This window comes from Micrasema longulum, unplaced genomic scaffold, assembly GCF_059751315.1.
Source record: "Micrasema longulum isolate JH-2025_06_02 unplaced genomic scaffold, ASM5975131v1 h1tg001019l, whole genome shotgun sequence".
Taxonomy (NCBI): Eukaryota; Metazoa; Arthropoda; class Insecta; order Trichoptera; family Brachycentridae; genus Micrasema; species Micrasema longulum.
Window position 1 is genome coordinate 44,757 of NW_028278207.1, and position 15,978 is coordinate 60,734.

The 15,978-nt window shown below is 32.5% G+C and overlaps 1 protein-coding gene across 1 annotated transcript in view; it reads left to right on the forward strand.

The window, feature by feature from the left end:
* The first annotated feature begins 6,529 nt into the window (after nucleotides 1-6,529).
* blo (bloated) overlaps nucleotides 6,530-15,978 on the forward strand; it is a 107,988-nt gene continuing 98,539 nt past the window's right edge. Inside the window, exon 1 of the mRNA XM_088232784.1 lies at nucleotides 6,530-6,589. The gene's annotated coding sequence lies outside the window, so the exon portion shown is untranslated. The remainder of the gene's footprint in view (nucleotides 6,590-15,978) is intronic.

The following is a 15,978-nucleotide window of genomic DNA, read 5'->3' on the forward strand; positions in this document are numbered from 1 at the left end:
ACATAATGGACTTAAACACTACAACGACCTACCTTACTACTTGAAAACTTTTAATGGAGACAAATTTAAAATCAATCTGAAAAAGCACATGATGACTGAACTAACTAGACTAGACGAGACATAAAATGACTAGACAATATTAAATTTCTAATGTAACCCTACTAACGGGTTTTTTAAAATTGTAAATAAATTTGAAAAAATATATGAATAAATAATTTAGAAAATTAATTGATAAATTCACAAAAAAAAAAAAATACGTTCTGAAAACAACCTAATTAATAATCACATATTTAACCACCCCTCGCCTTTATTGACTATGTTCCCTTTGCGACCACCCTCACCGCACTCACCCTCTTAGACCCGCGTCTGCTAACACTCTCTTAGCCGAGCGATGTCTTCCCACACATTAAATCTTAGACTTAATTATTGCAACTTCCACTTATGTGCTAAATTTTAAGAAGTCCTGCCCCTCATTGATCATGTTTTCATATCTGTACTTTGGAAAACTATCCATTCATATTCTAATACCTTAGATAAGGAGAAAGAAACTCTCCTGCTCTAAGTTTCACTGATTAATTTGTTTATTTTTTGTTTAAATTCTATGACATTGTGAACAATATTCAGTGTTTACTATATTAGTTTAATATCACCCGTCGACGGGAGGAGTGCTCTCCCGAAACCATAGTTGTGTTCTTGCAAAATAATAAAATTGTGTAACACTAATAACAAAGTTTTATTTTCATAATAATTTATAATGAAGTGTTACGAAGTGAATGCCGATTCAATTAAAAATATGATATTTTTCTTTTAAAATTAGATATCAAAAAAATTCAAGAAAATAAACGAAAATAGTAAAAAAAAACACGAATAAAGAAGTTTAAACAATTTTTCACAATAGTAACTAAGAGTTATCTAGAACAATTACCAATTGAATACAGGAGAAGAGCCGTTCTATATGCACTTAATTTCATGTGCACTGAGTCACCAACATCCTAGTACTCATTGCCTAGAGTGTGAAGTCTATTGATGACTGCATTTTTACCGTTTGATGTCGGAAGTATTATTGCCACAGTATTGGTAGGTTTGCCGAGTTGTCCTTTTCGGTACATTAAAATTAATTAGTGATAAAATTGCAGGGGTACCAAACATAGAATAGATTAACAAATCACAACAGGGATGGAGAATACCTTAAAGAAGGGAATATGGAAGTCTAGGCATTTACAGGGCTTATGACCTGTCAATGGCCGTTTTAAGTGGCCACTTTACACACTGTAACATTCACCATTTTGCCTATGTTTGAACATCCATATTTCTTCAATAATCCATTTGTTGATTTTAGTGAAGTTAAAGAGCTGAAACCTTTATTGTTGTGAAGAGATCGATTTGACTGAATTATTTCACTCCCTTCTTTAAGGTATTCTCCATCCCTGTTGTGATTTGTTAATCTTAACGACTCCCGAGGGGGTGAAATCCAGTCTTTTGTCTACAAACATTTAGACAAACTCAACTATTGTTGTAGAAAAGATTGGCGGCCTCCGTGGTGTAGTGGTCAAGACGCTTGACTCACACTCGGAAGGTTCCGGGTTCGATTCCCGGTGAGAACACAAAAAATAAAATGTGATTTTTCTCAAGCCTGGGTGCTCTGTGATGTAATTCACCACTGTAATTAGGCCTCCTGGCCTGTTGTGGTGCAAAAAAAAAATTATATAAATTTTATAAATTTTAAAAATCAGTTATAACTCTCCTATCGCTTAGTCTTAATAATTTCAAAATAAACAGTTATAAATCATAATTTAAAAATTAAATTCCAACACCTCATTTAAAATTAATAAATGGTGAAAAAATTACTTTGGACCTTTTCAATACAATATCGGTGCCTAGAATAATGAGGAGCCCAGGAGCTCAATCACAGATGGCTATCGACATGCTAAAAAACGTGCTAAGTATTTGAGCAATCACCACGAACAATCATGAACACGCTGAAGTTAAAGCGGTCGCATTGCAAAACGCCATAGATAAGTTCCGTATCCGTAGTCCGTGGTCAAACGTCAAATCAAAAAAGTCAACACGCGTGTAATCTCGTGCCGGTTTGTTATTTCGTTTTCAAGTTACAAACAATTACTATGGCGACTGCTTTTCTTAACATTTGGCTTGCCGACCGCCGGCTAAATGCATCGAGAAAAATTGAAAGAAGGCGTGTGCGAGATTCAACCAATCCTCTTGAACTGACCGAAGTTGAATTTCGTTTTGTAACGCGACCGCGATAACTTCAGCGTGTTCATGATTGTTCGTGGTGATTGCTCAAATACTTAGCACGTTTTTTAGCATGTCGATAGCCATCTGTGATTGAGCTCCAGATTGTAGAAATGTACTCCAAAATGCGTCTTACAAGTGACGTGTACATTATTTTAGCGGGTGCATCCTACAAACGCATACAAAATGTGTCATTTTTTGTAGGGTGTACCCGGTAATATTACTGGGCCGGGTGGATTGGCGTGGCGTGTGTGAAAAGGGCCAAAGAGTGTGTCTTATGGTACGAAGAACGCGGTATCACATATAGGATTTGCTACAGTATTTCCAAGCGTTTATTTAACTTTTGACACATGGGCGCCTATAAAGTTCCGTAATTATTGACAGGCATCCATAGACCGAAAAATGCAATACTTCATATTTTTTTCATTACGATAGTAAGCGACATGTTCTTTTGCTCCGATATTTATCGATATCGATGTTTATTGAGCCTACTTATGCAATGAGGATTATACAAGTTGATTTTTTTTAATGAAAAAATATAAAATGTGAATTAAATTAAAACCAGAAATTAAAAAAAAAAAATTCTATCGAAAGCCACAGTATTTTTATTCACTTAATAATGAATACGACTAATTTACATGAAATATTGATTCAATATTGTGAAAATATCAAATATTTATTAAAAACTACTTATCGATTTCTGAATACGCAATTGTGATGCACGCCTTGGCGGTCAAAGCTCTACGCAACTCTGGAAAGAGGAGCCAACGCTATCTAGTATTATTTGTCAAAGTACAACAAGATACAAAAAAAACTCACCCCGTTTCAGATGCCCGATTGACTCTGACCAATAATATTGGTCTGTAGTGCTGATAGTCGATCCACTACACTATCACATTAAATTTCTGTGTGAATTTCCAGAGAAAACGGCAGTGAAAAATATTGATACTTTCTTGTAGGCTTACAAAAGATGACTTTAAAATAATTTTATTGTGAAAAATCGTCGGATTCTTCCCCATATGAACTGGAATCATCACTTGAATCCTCGGTAACATTAATTGTAAATTCTCCTGTATTAACAATGTCAAACGCAATATCACGATCCCAATCAGAAAATATCTTCTTCTTTGTGCTTTCGACGACATTCGCCCAGTTTTCCGGCGTCACATTAGCACACGCATTTTAGAAGATCTATCATTTTCTTGGCGGTAAAAGGAGGAGTTGTGTTGTTTCTAGCGGCGTGTCCTTTGACTTGTGCCCAGATAAGCTCAATAGCATTGTATTGACTGTGGTATGGGGGAATTGACAATGACAAACTCCAATTAAGGAGTTTATCGAGACTGTATTTAAAGTTTCTTTTGTAAAGAAATGATGTATTTTTTGCAATATTTTTTATTGAATGAAGACTTTAAAAAAAAAAAAGTTTTACTACAGCGCTTTCGTAATATAAACTTTGCTTTAAACGTCTGGGTATGTTTATAAACTACATAATGTTGAGATTAAAACTTTTTCATAAATAAAGTCGATTTTTATGAGAAATCGATTCGGTAACGCATTAGGACATCCCTAATCGATACATAATCGAGCTGTCAAAAGTTAAATTAATGGTTGGATAGAGTATAATGCTTTTTATATTCAATTGTGATTTCACGATGCTAATGCTAATTATTTCGATAAATTTGAGTATGGAACCGTTTAAATGGCGGCTATCGTGTGCGCCGTAAAGTTTGACAGATGTAATAGGTAGTTATTAGCATGTTCAATTCGTTTCACAAAATTACGGGAATCTTGCAGACACAGAATGTTAAATCTTCTGAGGTGTTTATTTATTCCGTCTTAGGATTGCGCTAACAAATTACAGAGAAACCGGATTATTATCCGTTTATGCATTCAATATGTTGACTTTGCTTTAGGAAGTTATTAAAATTTGAATATTACGACAGAGATGAAGGTCTAGGCCGTAGAATTAAGAATAGTCCAGAAACCGCGTACGAGCATCAAACAGAAGGCGACTAAACTACTCATAAATGAGTAGTTTTACGTTTTGACCCATTAGTTTCTTTGTAGACGTCGTTTAAGCTAGGGTTTCCTAGGACAGCGGTGCCCGTATTTTAACGGCCGTAGTGAACGATGATGCAGTGGACAGCCGTCGTAGAGGTGACTAGAGTGTGGTTTTCTAGGAAAACGGTGTTATCAACACCATTTAACACCGTTTTCCTAGGAAACCACTCTCTAATCACTTTTACGATGGCTGTCCACTGCATCACCGTTCACTACGGCCGTTAAAATACGGGCACCGCTGTCCTAGGAAACCCTAGCTTTAGAACGCAACTCCTGATTTGAATTCAACTATACCGTGTTGTGTCGTTTTAAAGTGTGGAAATACTGCTAGGATCTTAAAGAAACAGGATGGGATCACATTTTATTTGTAACTAGCAAATTAATGTGTAAGTAGCAAATAAATTACTTAAGAATTGAATTATTTTTGCATCTGTCAGATTGTCAAAGAAAAGAAAATGGACATTTCGTTAGTGTTGCCAGGGTAGATGTTTTACCCTACTTTGCTCATATAATGAAAGAACATATGAAAATGAGACCTCTGATTAAACAACTCTGTAGTGGAAATTTGACCGACATTATCTTTAAAACATCAAACATTATTTAACATGATATAAAAATATTTGTTTTGTGTAAAATAAATTTGTTTTATATTTTAAGTTCAACGTTCATTAATTAAATTACTCTTATTAAATGACCCTTTGCTTATCTACTCTGTTAAGTCAATCAATATTTCCGCGTGCACAATAAAATGTTAGAGAAATTAAGAGATCGCTTTTTTTTTATACCTTGCATTTGTGTTATGATTATATTTTTTCCCATCGTGCAACATTACGCGGTGACATCACGAATGCGCGCGGTAAAAGTGGGCATAGTGGGGGGATTTTTTGACACAGTCCGATGTATTCAAATATGATTCTTCGCTCCTTCTGGACTATTCTTAATTCATGTGTTCTTTGACACGAATATAAAAATTTATTAATGTTCTTTCAACGTAAACTGTAGGACACGAATAGGAAAATATCACCTACAGCGAATACCGATAAGAATATTTGAAATGGATTTAAAAAAATTAATTGCATTTTCAAAATCAATATGAATATTGTGGAAAAATGTTTTCATATATAACTTTAAAAGAGAAAATATAAAAAAAACACGTCACTCTTCTTAATTCATTTTTTTTTCCTACTTTTGTGTAAAAAACATGTCCGTCTTCATACTTAAAAATTTACTTATGTTCTCTCCACTGCGATATATCCATAATATACAAATATTTTTTATTCTTATATTTAAATATGATTTTTCCTTATATTTTTTACATTTATTATTCTTTTTTAAATCTTTTTGAATTTTTGCTACTTTTGTGCAAAATAAATGTCTGTTTTTATATGTTTATATGTATGTAAAACGTGAAAAAGCCTACAAGGCGTTTAAATAAAATTTAATGCTTCTCAAGAATACATTATTTTATTAAAAACTAATATTTAATAAAATTTTAACTATAATATAACATACATCCAAAAAAAAATTTTTTTTTAATATTTTTTATTTGTTGTTTAATTTTTTTTCTGAGGTTTATTTTGAACAGTAACTAACATTTTATTCGAAAAAAGACAATTTTTTTAATAATGAGGGTTACTTCCATTTTCCCAAACACTGTCGATATTATTGCGTTAGCAAACAAACATGGAACTTAGATTTATTTCATTTATTTTTATACAAATCAAAATCATTACTTTTAAATCATTTCTTTTCTAAATTATAAAAATGTACTAAGTATTTTACTTGTTTGACTGTTATAACTATGATACATTGCCCCTGTTACTTCAATACTTTTTTATATTTAAATGCTTTATTTATTGTTAATTTGCTGCATATCTATGCTATAATTTCTTATTTAATTTTCCTTTATTATTTCTTTATTTTATGAATCTATATTTTCTGTACTTGTGTACAGGTGTTTTGTTTCATTATAGTTGTTTTTCAATATTATTTTATACTCAAAGGCGTAAGCCGTTGAAGCAAATTAATAAATCAATTTAGTGGCGTTGATTTCATGAATTTTTCGCAGTTTGAATATTAGGTATCCGCCGGATTTTGACCCACTATCCGGTATCCGGCCGGCTATTGAAATTAGATCGAATATCGGATGATCACCAATATTTTGTCAAATTTGGGTTAAATTTTCAACACTTTTTTATTTTTCTTTTCAGATACAGATTTCAACTAATTTGGATCCTGCTAGAGATGATAACGGAAGAACACATTCCTGTATAGAGTAAGTTAACAAACACAACAATTATTATTATCTATTTATTTATATTAAATACCTATGTTTATAGTATTGTAGAACAATATATAAAAAATAGCTTTTATTGACATTAACCATTATATTGTGTTGAGCTTTAAGTCTACCATCCTTTGAATGGAGGACCTACAGCTGTGTTTTTCAACCTTTTTGAAGAGAGTAGAAAAATATCTGGTGATCTGCTCCCTTATCTCCCAGGATAAACTTTTGCTTTGCTTTTAATGTACTGAGAGCGGTGAGGGGGAGGGGGGGTAGCAGCAGATCTAAAAAAAATCTGGCGCAATCTTTCCCCTCCCAGTAGTTCAATCACAAATAACTATCGACGTGCTTTAAAATAAGCTAAGTATTTTAGCGATCACAATGAACAATAATGAACATGCTAAAGTTATCGCAGTTATAAGTCACCGCGTTTGTTGTTTTTCTCGTAAATAAATACAGTTCACTGGCGAAAAATCGGCGTTTACTCTAAAACATATTACGATATTATTATGTTTTTATGAATGTATGTATGTGTATGCGCATGGGTGTATGTACGTATGTGTGTATGTACATGTGTATATATGTGTATATTTATATATATGTGTGTATATATGTGTATGTCTGTATGTATATGAATCAAAATGTGTATCCGAATAAGTTTATATTTTGTTTGTCTGTACTCTATATTTATTTGTTAACTATTATAATATATTAAAATGTAATTGCCTAGCTTGGAACGGGGTATGTACCCTTGTTAGCTGGGCAAAGTGAACATGGAATTGTATTTCGATAAAGAGTGTGAATAAATAAATAAATAAATATATTGCATTTGCAAAAAAGTAAGGAGTATCTAATACAAAAAAGTGAAAAATAAATTATAACTTCTATGCCGAATGCTTTTCACGCATTTGGCTTGTCAACCGCCGGCCAAATGCAATGAATAGCATGATAAATAATAAATAAATAAATAAAACCAGCAGTTTTTGGAATATTTTCCATATTTACACCGGTGAAATTCAAATATGTGATTGCGCAGCAGGATTATACGTCACAAAACGTAAATATTTTTCCATTTTATATTAGATGGGGAAGTTATATAATACGTAGTAAAAACAAAAATAATAGTAAAAACAAAATACACAGTTTACTTTGATTTTCATTATTAAACTCCTATCATTTAAAAAAAAAATCCGTCTTTTTTGTACTTGAAAAATGAAAATAGTTTATAACCTTAGATATAATTATAATATCAAATAGAAACTTCACTGATTCATTAGAGTCAAGTCTATGTAACTGTGTATACAAAAAAACAATGTAATTTTACTGTATATTTCCTGAATAAAAGAATGAAACATATTAGACACATTTAAAAACACGGTAAATACGTATTAAAAAAACAAAATACATAGATAAATATAAATACTCAAATATAAAAATGCAGCGTATTTCCATATATACATGTTTTTCTGTAACCCATTTACATTTTTTTACCATTAACAACTGTAATGAAAATGCTAGAACCTTATTTGAAAACAATAGTTATAATTGTATCTGTCTTTAATTTAACTGCATTAAACAAACTCTATCCTAAAACATTTAAGTTTGTAAGTGAAAATTCTTGATGGAAGTTCATTGTAATTTATTATATGAATAAAACACGAGTGATACTTTAATCCACAAATTTGGAATATCCCTACTCACGAAGGATGGGACACAAAAAATAAAATAAAATACTTAAACTCATTAAAATAGCATTATATCAATTCTTTAGTTAAACCAAAGAAAATTTGTTGATAATGATCCTTAAGATGAAAATAACTTTATTTAATTTACTTACATATAACTTTGAATTATGCATCCTTACCTCTGTTCTGTATAAATACGTTTAACTTTTTAATAAAGATACCAGTCTCGAAGATGTCGCGAAAGCGATGAAACCGGTCACTGGATATTCCAAATTTGTGGATTAAAGTATCACTCGTGTTTTATTTATATAATAAACTCTATCCTTTTAAAGCGTTTTAAAAAAACTAGCTTGACTATAAATGATTCCGCGCTGTTCCAATATGCAGCCATTTTGTTCAGATAATATTGTGACATAACTGGTTAAGAGTATTATCTCACATGATATTTTGGGGCAGCTACTCGTTTCCGAATAGCTACATACTTGCTACAAGTGAAAGCAAGTTGTCCCAAATTCGCTGGTACTGTCAATATGGAATGGACGTATCGTGTTCCATAGGCATGCGCAGAACGTGCAAAAAACTCTGAGAGTTTGTTCACCTCTTCTAATGGACACCTGACTCGTCTAGCAAGGGATCCCGAGATCACGAAAAAAATATTGATTATGTCAATTATCCTACAAAAAAATAAATACAAATTTATACCAAATGTTTAAAATGTACGTATTACTAAATGTTATAAAATATTTGTACCTAACCACTTACCGACTTTTTATGTATACCGGTTTCGAGACGTACCCATCTCTTCGTCAGGACAATATTTTTTTCTATTTTTTTCAATAATAATAATAATAATAATATTTGGCTGATTTATATAGCGCCATTTTTGTAAAAAATCACCTTAAGGGCGCTTTACAATTATTTACCTAAACTTACATTCTAAATAAACTAAAGTGATATATTATATTTCCAGATTTAAAATTGAGGGTATGATAGTCTAAAGAAGTAGGATTTTAGTTGGGATTTGAACTGACTGGGACTGTCGATGATTCGTAAGTTTGAAGGCAATCGGTTCAAAATCAAATCAAATCAAAGGTAAATCGGAGCGCCGGATTTCGACAAGTTTTCCTCTTCCTGAATCAAATGCTGACCTAAGAGTAGATTTTCTTTGACATGTATTTTCCCTAATACAATAGTCCGATATGTATTTTGGAGCCATTTCATGAAGGGATTTGAATACAGTCCAGCAAAGCTTGTATTTTATTCTCTCTAGGCTTTTTAACCAGTGCAAATCTCGAAGATGTTGTGAGGTGTGAGAATAGTTTTTTACTCCCGTAATAAGCCTTGCTGCTGCATGGCAGGCATCAACAGGCTTAATTCAATTCAATTTAATTCAATTCAATTAATTTATTTTAAATATAACATATACATTTCAAAAATATATTCAATACGCACATATTATAAAAAAGAAAAAAAAATACACGAAAGAGACTCATGTCAAAGTAGTAGAAGAATCCTGCTCCGGAAAACCCCTTCGGATACATGAAACAGATCAATATCCAGAGCGATGTTGTTCAGCATAGCGGTAGCCTTTTCAACAGGCATAACCATAGGCAGGTTGGTCCTGAATATCGGAATATGAAACAATCTATCCTGACGCTGTCTTAGGTAATTTTCAGGAACATACAAACCAATGCTCATCATAATTTCAGAATTATCGATCATACCGCGCAACAATCGATAAAAATGTGTAGTCAAATACACATTCCTTCTAGTCTCTAAACTGTTGTAGCCAAGCATACCCTGGAGATACTCGGTCGGGTAGAGCCAAGGATAATACCCGCACTCTCTCATGTAGAGATATCTCAGAAACTTCTTTTGGATTTTCTCTATCAGGACTTCAGTTCATGTGGCCCCCAAATCATCGAGCCACTCTCCAGTCTACTTCGCACCAAGGAGTTGTAAAGAATTCTCAGTCGCGGGTATTTTCAAAAACCCTGGCAGTACGCAGAACAAATCCTAACATCTTCAATGCATCACCACTGATTGTCTCTATGTGTTCATGAAATGACAGAGTGCTCACAAATCTAACGCCCAGATCCTTAACATTCGATGTTCGTATCAGATTCTGGTTATTCATTTTGTAGCGAAAAAAAAGAGTTTTTCGGGCCCTAGTGAAGTAAGCCCTAATAGATTGGCATTAATGAGTAATACTTTATTTAAATATTCTTAAAATCTACTTAAATTAAACAAAGTGTATAATTAACAAAAGGTATGTATATAGCATAATCTAGGCGGAAATGGCAAGTGTGACATCGCGAGTCAGGAGAGACAACACCGCTTGCTTCTTAAATGCCTGCCCTTGCTGTAGGAACACATCGACAGTACCGTTTAGTGAGATTTCGTTCAATTAAACCAACATGCAAAACTTACAATACACCTTCCATAGTTATTGCACAAAATATAAAACCAATAGACATGCATTTTAATAAGACTAAATTTAATGTCTATCCCCGCCAATATGTCCATATGGGCCTGCCACACACTCGACTAGTGTCATGGGAAGTAGCGAGGAAAGGAGGCAGAGACGCAGAGTGGCAACATTACTCGTCATGCCGCACGTCATGCTCCTTGTCGTGCCCACCGCTCTCTATTTCGTCAGTTTTTGAGCGCGAGTCAAAGGACCGGCAATATGAGCGCGAGTGGCTGGCCACATAATCGCGCGGTCATTTTTGAATAATGTATATTTCTTTGTACGACATTGATGTAATTAGTCATACTTAAAATGCATAGCGCGCACGCTGACGCAATTTCATCGTCCATTGTATAGAAAGACAAATGACTAGTGCGGAGCGTCGCGATTAATTGCGCAAGTAGAGCAGTGTGTGGATGAGAAGGCATCATCGGGTGAGAGGGCGGCAGCGCGAGGATTTAAGTGAGGAGCACGAAACACCGCGCATTTACTGCGAAAGCTGTATTACTTCCAACTGCTCCAACTGTTGTATGAGGACCTAGCGAGATAATTGACCGTAGTCTTGTTAAGGAATAACGAATAGGCTATAACATTTATAATAATATAATATAATATTTTTTTCTTTGTTAGTGTTTTCCACTCCATCATTTTCCGTGCATCTTCTGACACGAGCTGCATAAAATTCAACAAGAAATATTTATATCGAGACCCCGTTATATCCATGTCGGCCATTTGGCGATCACTTAACACGGGAAAATGCAAAATGCGCTAAGTTTGACGCCCTCGGGCCGGACGTGCATGTATTAGGGGATCAGTGGTGGCCAACTTTTTAAACGAGAAAACATTAAAAAAATACAGGCGAAAGTAGGCAAAGAGCGCGCTCTATCACGTATCACTATCACTGCACATCGCGATTTGTTTTTTTTCTCATCTCAAAAACAAAACACATTATAGATTTTATACAATTTTTTATTTTTTTATTTATAAAGTATTTTACAAGTATAATACATTAAATTACATTCCCAGGAATTATGAGAACTCAATTCGGGACATAAATAATATTTACATTTAAAAAATAACACATATTGAGAACAACAAAGAAACAAAGCAAGTTTAGCACCTTTATAACTAAATATAGCACAACAATATATACGCCAAAAACCTTTTCCTACACAAGCAGAATAAATATATAAAAAAAACGTTCTTAAGAATGAAAAAAGTAGTGAATCTGCTAAGGGAGATAAGGTCATTTACATCACATTTTAGTTCCAATGGTTTCAATATGTCGGTAGAAATATATATACGTGTAAATAATATGTCTCAAATACATTACGCGAATAGCTTTTATTACTACGCAATAATATTTATGTTACGTATTTGTTTAAGTGTATCAACATTCATCATGGTAAGCTTTAAAAAAGATCCCAATATTTTTTTTTAAAAGTCATTTTAATTAAAAACAATTTTTTTATGATTTCAAAATGGCGTAAATATATAATTTTTTCGGACTAGCATCCCTTCCGCAAACCCGCACCCGTCTCCGACAAAAAAAAAGCAATAAAAACGTTTTTGACCAACGTACCAGACGCGGACAAGGGAAGCGGCTGGGTAGGAGATGGGTAAGGGTTTGTGGAAGGACTGCTTGTCTGAGAAATTAAGTTTTTTTAAAGCTTACCATGAGGAATGTTCCTCTGAAGCGGTCTCGTAAGGTTAGTAAGTCCTAGCGATGGGAAATTTAGAAAAAAAACATTTAAAATCTATGTTTGAACATTTGAAATGTATATAATGATGATTTTAATGCATGACTCGTCTATTTGTAGCATTCGTTGAAGAAGATAAAAAGTATGTTTTTAGTGGGTAACTCACAAATGCTGATTTCAAAGTTATCTAGTTATTTAGTTATTACTCCATGAAATTAGTAAACAGTATTTTAGATAATTGGTAAATATAAAAACAACGTTTTTCATGTATAGTTGTAAAGTAATATATTATGATATAAAAAATGTACCAAATGTAAACGAAAAAAGTATAAATAAATAAATTTTTAAAAATGTGTTAACTGACTAAAATGTAAGGGAAATAAATTTAATGTTTTTATAACTACCTGACCTCTACAACTGAACTGTACAAAAAAACACACCAGTTTGACATAAACTACTTGACTAAAATTGAGACCTTAAAAATTGTGCACAAAATAACTCTGGGAAACATACAAGACGACGACATAATATTAGTCAAAAATGCTGACATACATAAATATAACACCAGACAACAAAAACACTATCAAATTGAAAAAGCAAAGACAAACACAGGACAGTCAAAAATACTACATAATGGACTTAAACACTACAACGACCTACCTTACTACTTGAAAACTTTTAATGGAGACAAATTTAAAATCAATCTGAAAAAGCACATGATGACTGAACTAACTAGACTAGACGAGACATAAAATGACTAGACAATATTAAATTTCTAATGTAACCCTAACGGGTTTTTTAAAATTGTAAATAAATAAAAAAAAACCTTAACAGGTATAAAAATTATGAATAAATAATCTGTTAGAGGCTGGAAAGACGCTTTAATTGGGTCCGCATCCGGCACGCTGGCCCAAGATTGCCTACCTCCGCATAAGGGTATCGTTTAGGGAAATCTATTTATACACGTGCGGAATACGGACAAACTTACTCTGAATAGGCTTTCCCACGGGGATTAATATTTCACCGATGTTTCTAAACCTTTTTTGTACACGTTAGATTATGGATAGCTTTAAGTTGAAACAGTTGTAAAAGGAACTGCCGTAAGCCGAATAATTAATTTACTTGAAAGATGTCTCTCACGTTTTTCACGGCACTGTGAAATCTTGCCGCGTCCTTATTTTCTTTTTTTTTATATTTTTTTTTACTCTAATTTATTTGTTTTTTTACAATAAACATAAGTGATAAAACAGAGTATTAAAAAAATCAAGCATAATTACATAACAATGAAATACATATTAATCGTAAACGAAAAAATCCCACAAAGGCATGGCCCATTCGTGGGTATACAAGAAAATGTCAATGAATTATTGCTCCTTTAATAAATAATAGACAGCTATAATATTTTTGTAAAACATAAGAAAGAAAAAATAAAATATTCTGTAAAAGATAATATGTTTTTTTTATAGTAATTAAAAAAGGAAATAAAAAATATATAAAAATAACACAAAAATATTCCTTATTATTAAAGCGCAACAAAATAAATCATAGAAAAAAAGAGTTCGTATCTTTAGTTTGAATCCAGGATAGTGCATGTTTTTTAAAAGAAGGAAAATTTTAGAGGTTTGTAATCAATGAAAAATCAGTAAAAAAAGAATTAAACATTTTTGGGCCGATAAAATATGCATGTCTCTGTGCGAGCCTCGTTTTACAATGTGGTATTTCTAACACACGATTCCTTCTTTGACTTGATCTATTTGAATTACTTGTAAATAAATTTTGGTTCTTAAATATATATATTTAAACATTGAAAACAATATATTTGTCTTAGGTCTAAAAGTTTAGCTTCTTTGAACAATTGGAAAGAGGGATAAGTGCGATTTTTGTGAAGCATTATATTCAATATAAATTTTCTTGTATACAATTATATATTTAGTGTATAACATGTTCAAAAATATTTTGAGTTTGTCCACACCTTTATAGACAAGATTCACCCCCTTGGGAGTTATTAATATAACTGTTTAACATTCACCATTCTGCCTATCTTTGAACATCTTTATTCCTGCAAAGTTAAAGAACTGAAGTCTGACATACATACTAGCCAACGCCTGACAATAATTTCCAGTTTTTATACTTCTTCTTGGGCCAGCTGGTTTTGTCAACAATATTTCTAGTTCGTCCAAACCTTTGAAGACAAGAATAATTGAGCCCCGCCAGATTCGGGTTATGCCATAAAAGTAGATTATTTTTCAAGATTTTTAAAAATTGGTAGAACTACTATCGATTTTGGTAGATTGCTCCCAAAATCGGTAGAGTTGGTAACGCTGGAGTACACACGCTTACATTACATTTTGAAGATACCTTCATTACTATTAATTATTATATTAATTAATACTTAGAGTCTATGAAATACTGTCGAGTAGCATAAAAAATATTTTTACATTTGTTATTTTGAATTCCTTAAAAAAATTGTCATTGCATTGACCACGCCCCTAATACGTCACGATTCAATTTAACTCACGGTTAATTTTCAACTTTGTTCCAAACCATTCAAATTTTTATAGAACGTCACGAATCTCGACGTCACAATTATGAATGCTAAATATGTCGCAATTTTCAAGTGACATATTTTTTTATTTACATATACGTCCAATGGGCATTTTAAGGACATATTCATGCATAGAAAATTATTATAAAGGAAAGTAGAAAGACACAATGGTATATAGTAGACTCGGTGGGAGTGGAAGCGGGAGAGAGGTGTTTATAATTGAATTTGATTCAATGATCGTTTGAAAGAAGACAGCTTATTTTCAAGGAAATCAAGACTGGTATGTTTGTTGGCAGACCTACGAAATCTGGGTATAGGGGAATGAAAACCGTTGTTAGTTCTATGGATCTCGGTATGAAAGAATAAGTTTTGTCTGAGGTTTCTAGTTGGGATAATTAATTTTATTTAGTTCAGTAGTTCAGTTTATAATTTCTTTTTTAAAGGTATAGATTAGAACATTTCTCCACAATATCCATATTGATTTTTAAAATACAATTGATGATTCTAAGTTCATTTAATGTGTTTTTTTCGGTATTCGTAGTATGTGATATTTCCCTATTAATTTTTTTTTTGGTTGAATGAAATCGAAGTGTTGAGAAATAATTAACAGGATTAAATTATTTTTCGAACCTCCATCAGATCATCTGTCAGAGATAACATCATACGATTCTACCAAGTATGTCATAGAGTGACGCTCAGGGGAGTATCATTTGATATCTGCGATCCTAATTTCCATAAACGTCTAACGTCTAGCTTACTTGCGTAATCTGAATTAAATATGGTACCTTCAAATATGGATTCCGCCTGTAACCTGTTTGTCACCTGAAAACCAGATTTTAAAATGTAAAAATACTGGTTTGATTAAGACATCAGCTTACATAACACGAAGAAGGTTTTTGGCAGATACTTGGATTCGGTGGAATCAAAATTATTCATCTTAATTAATCGAAGTATTTAATCTATAAATAAAACACGCATTA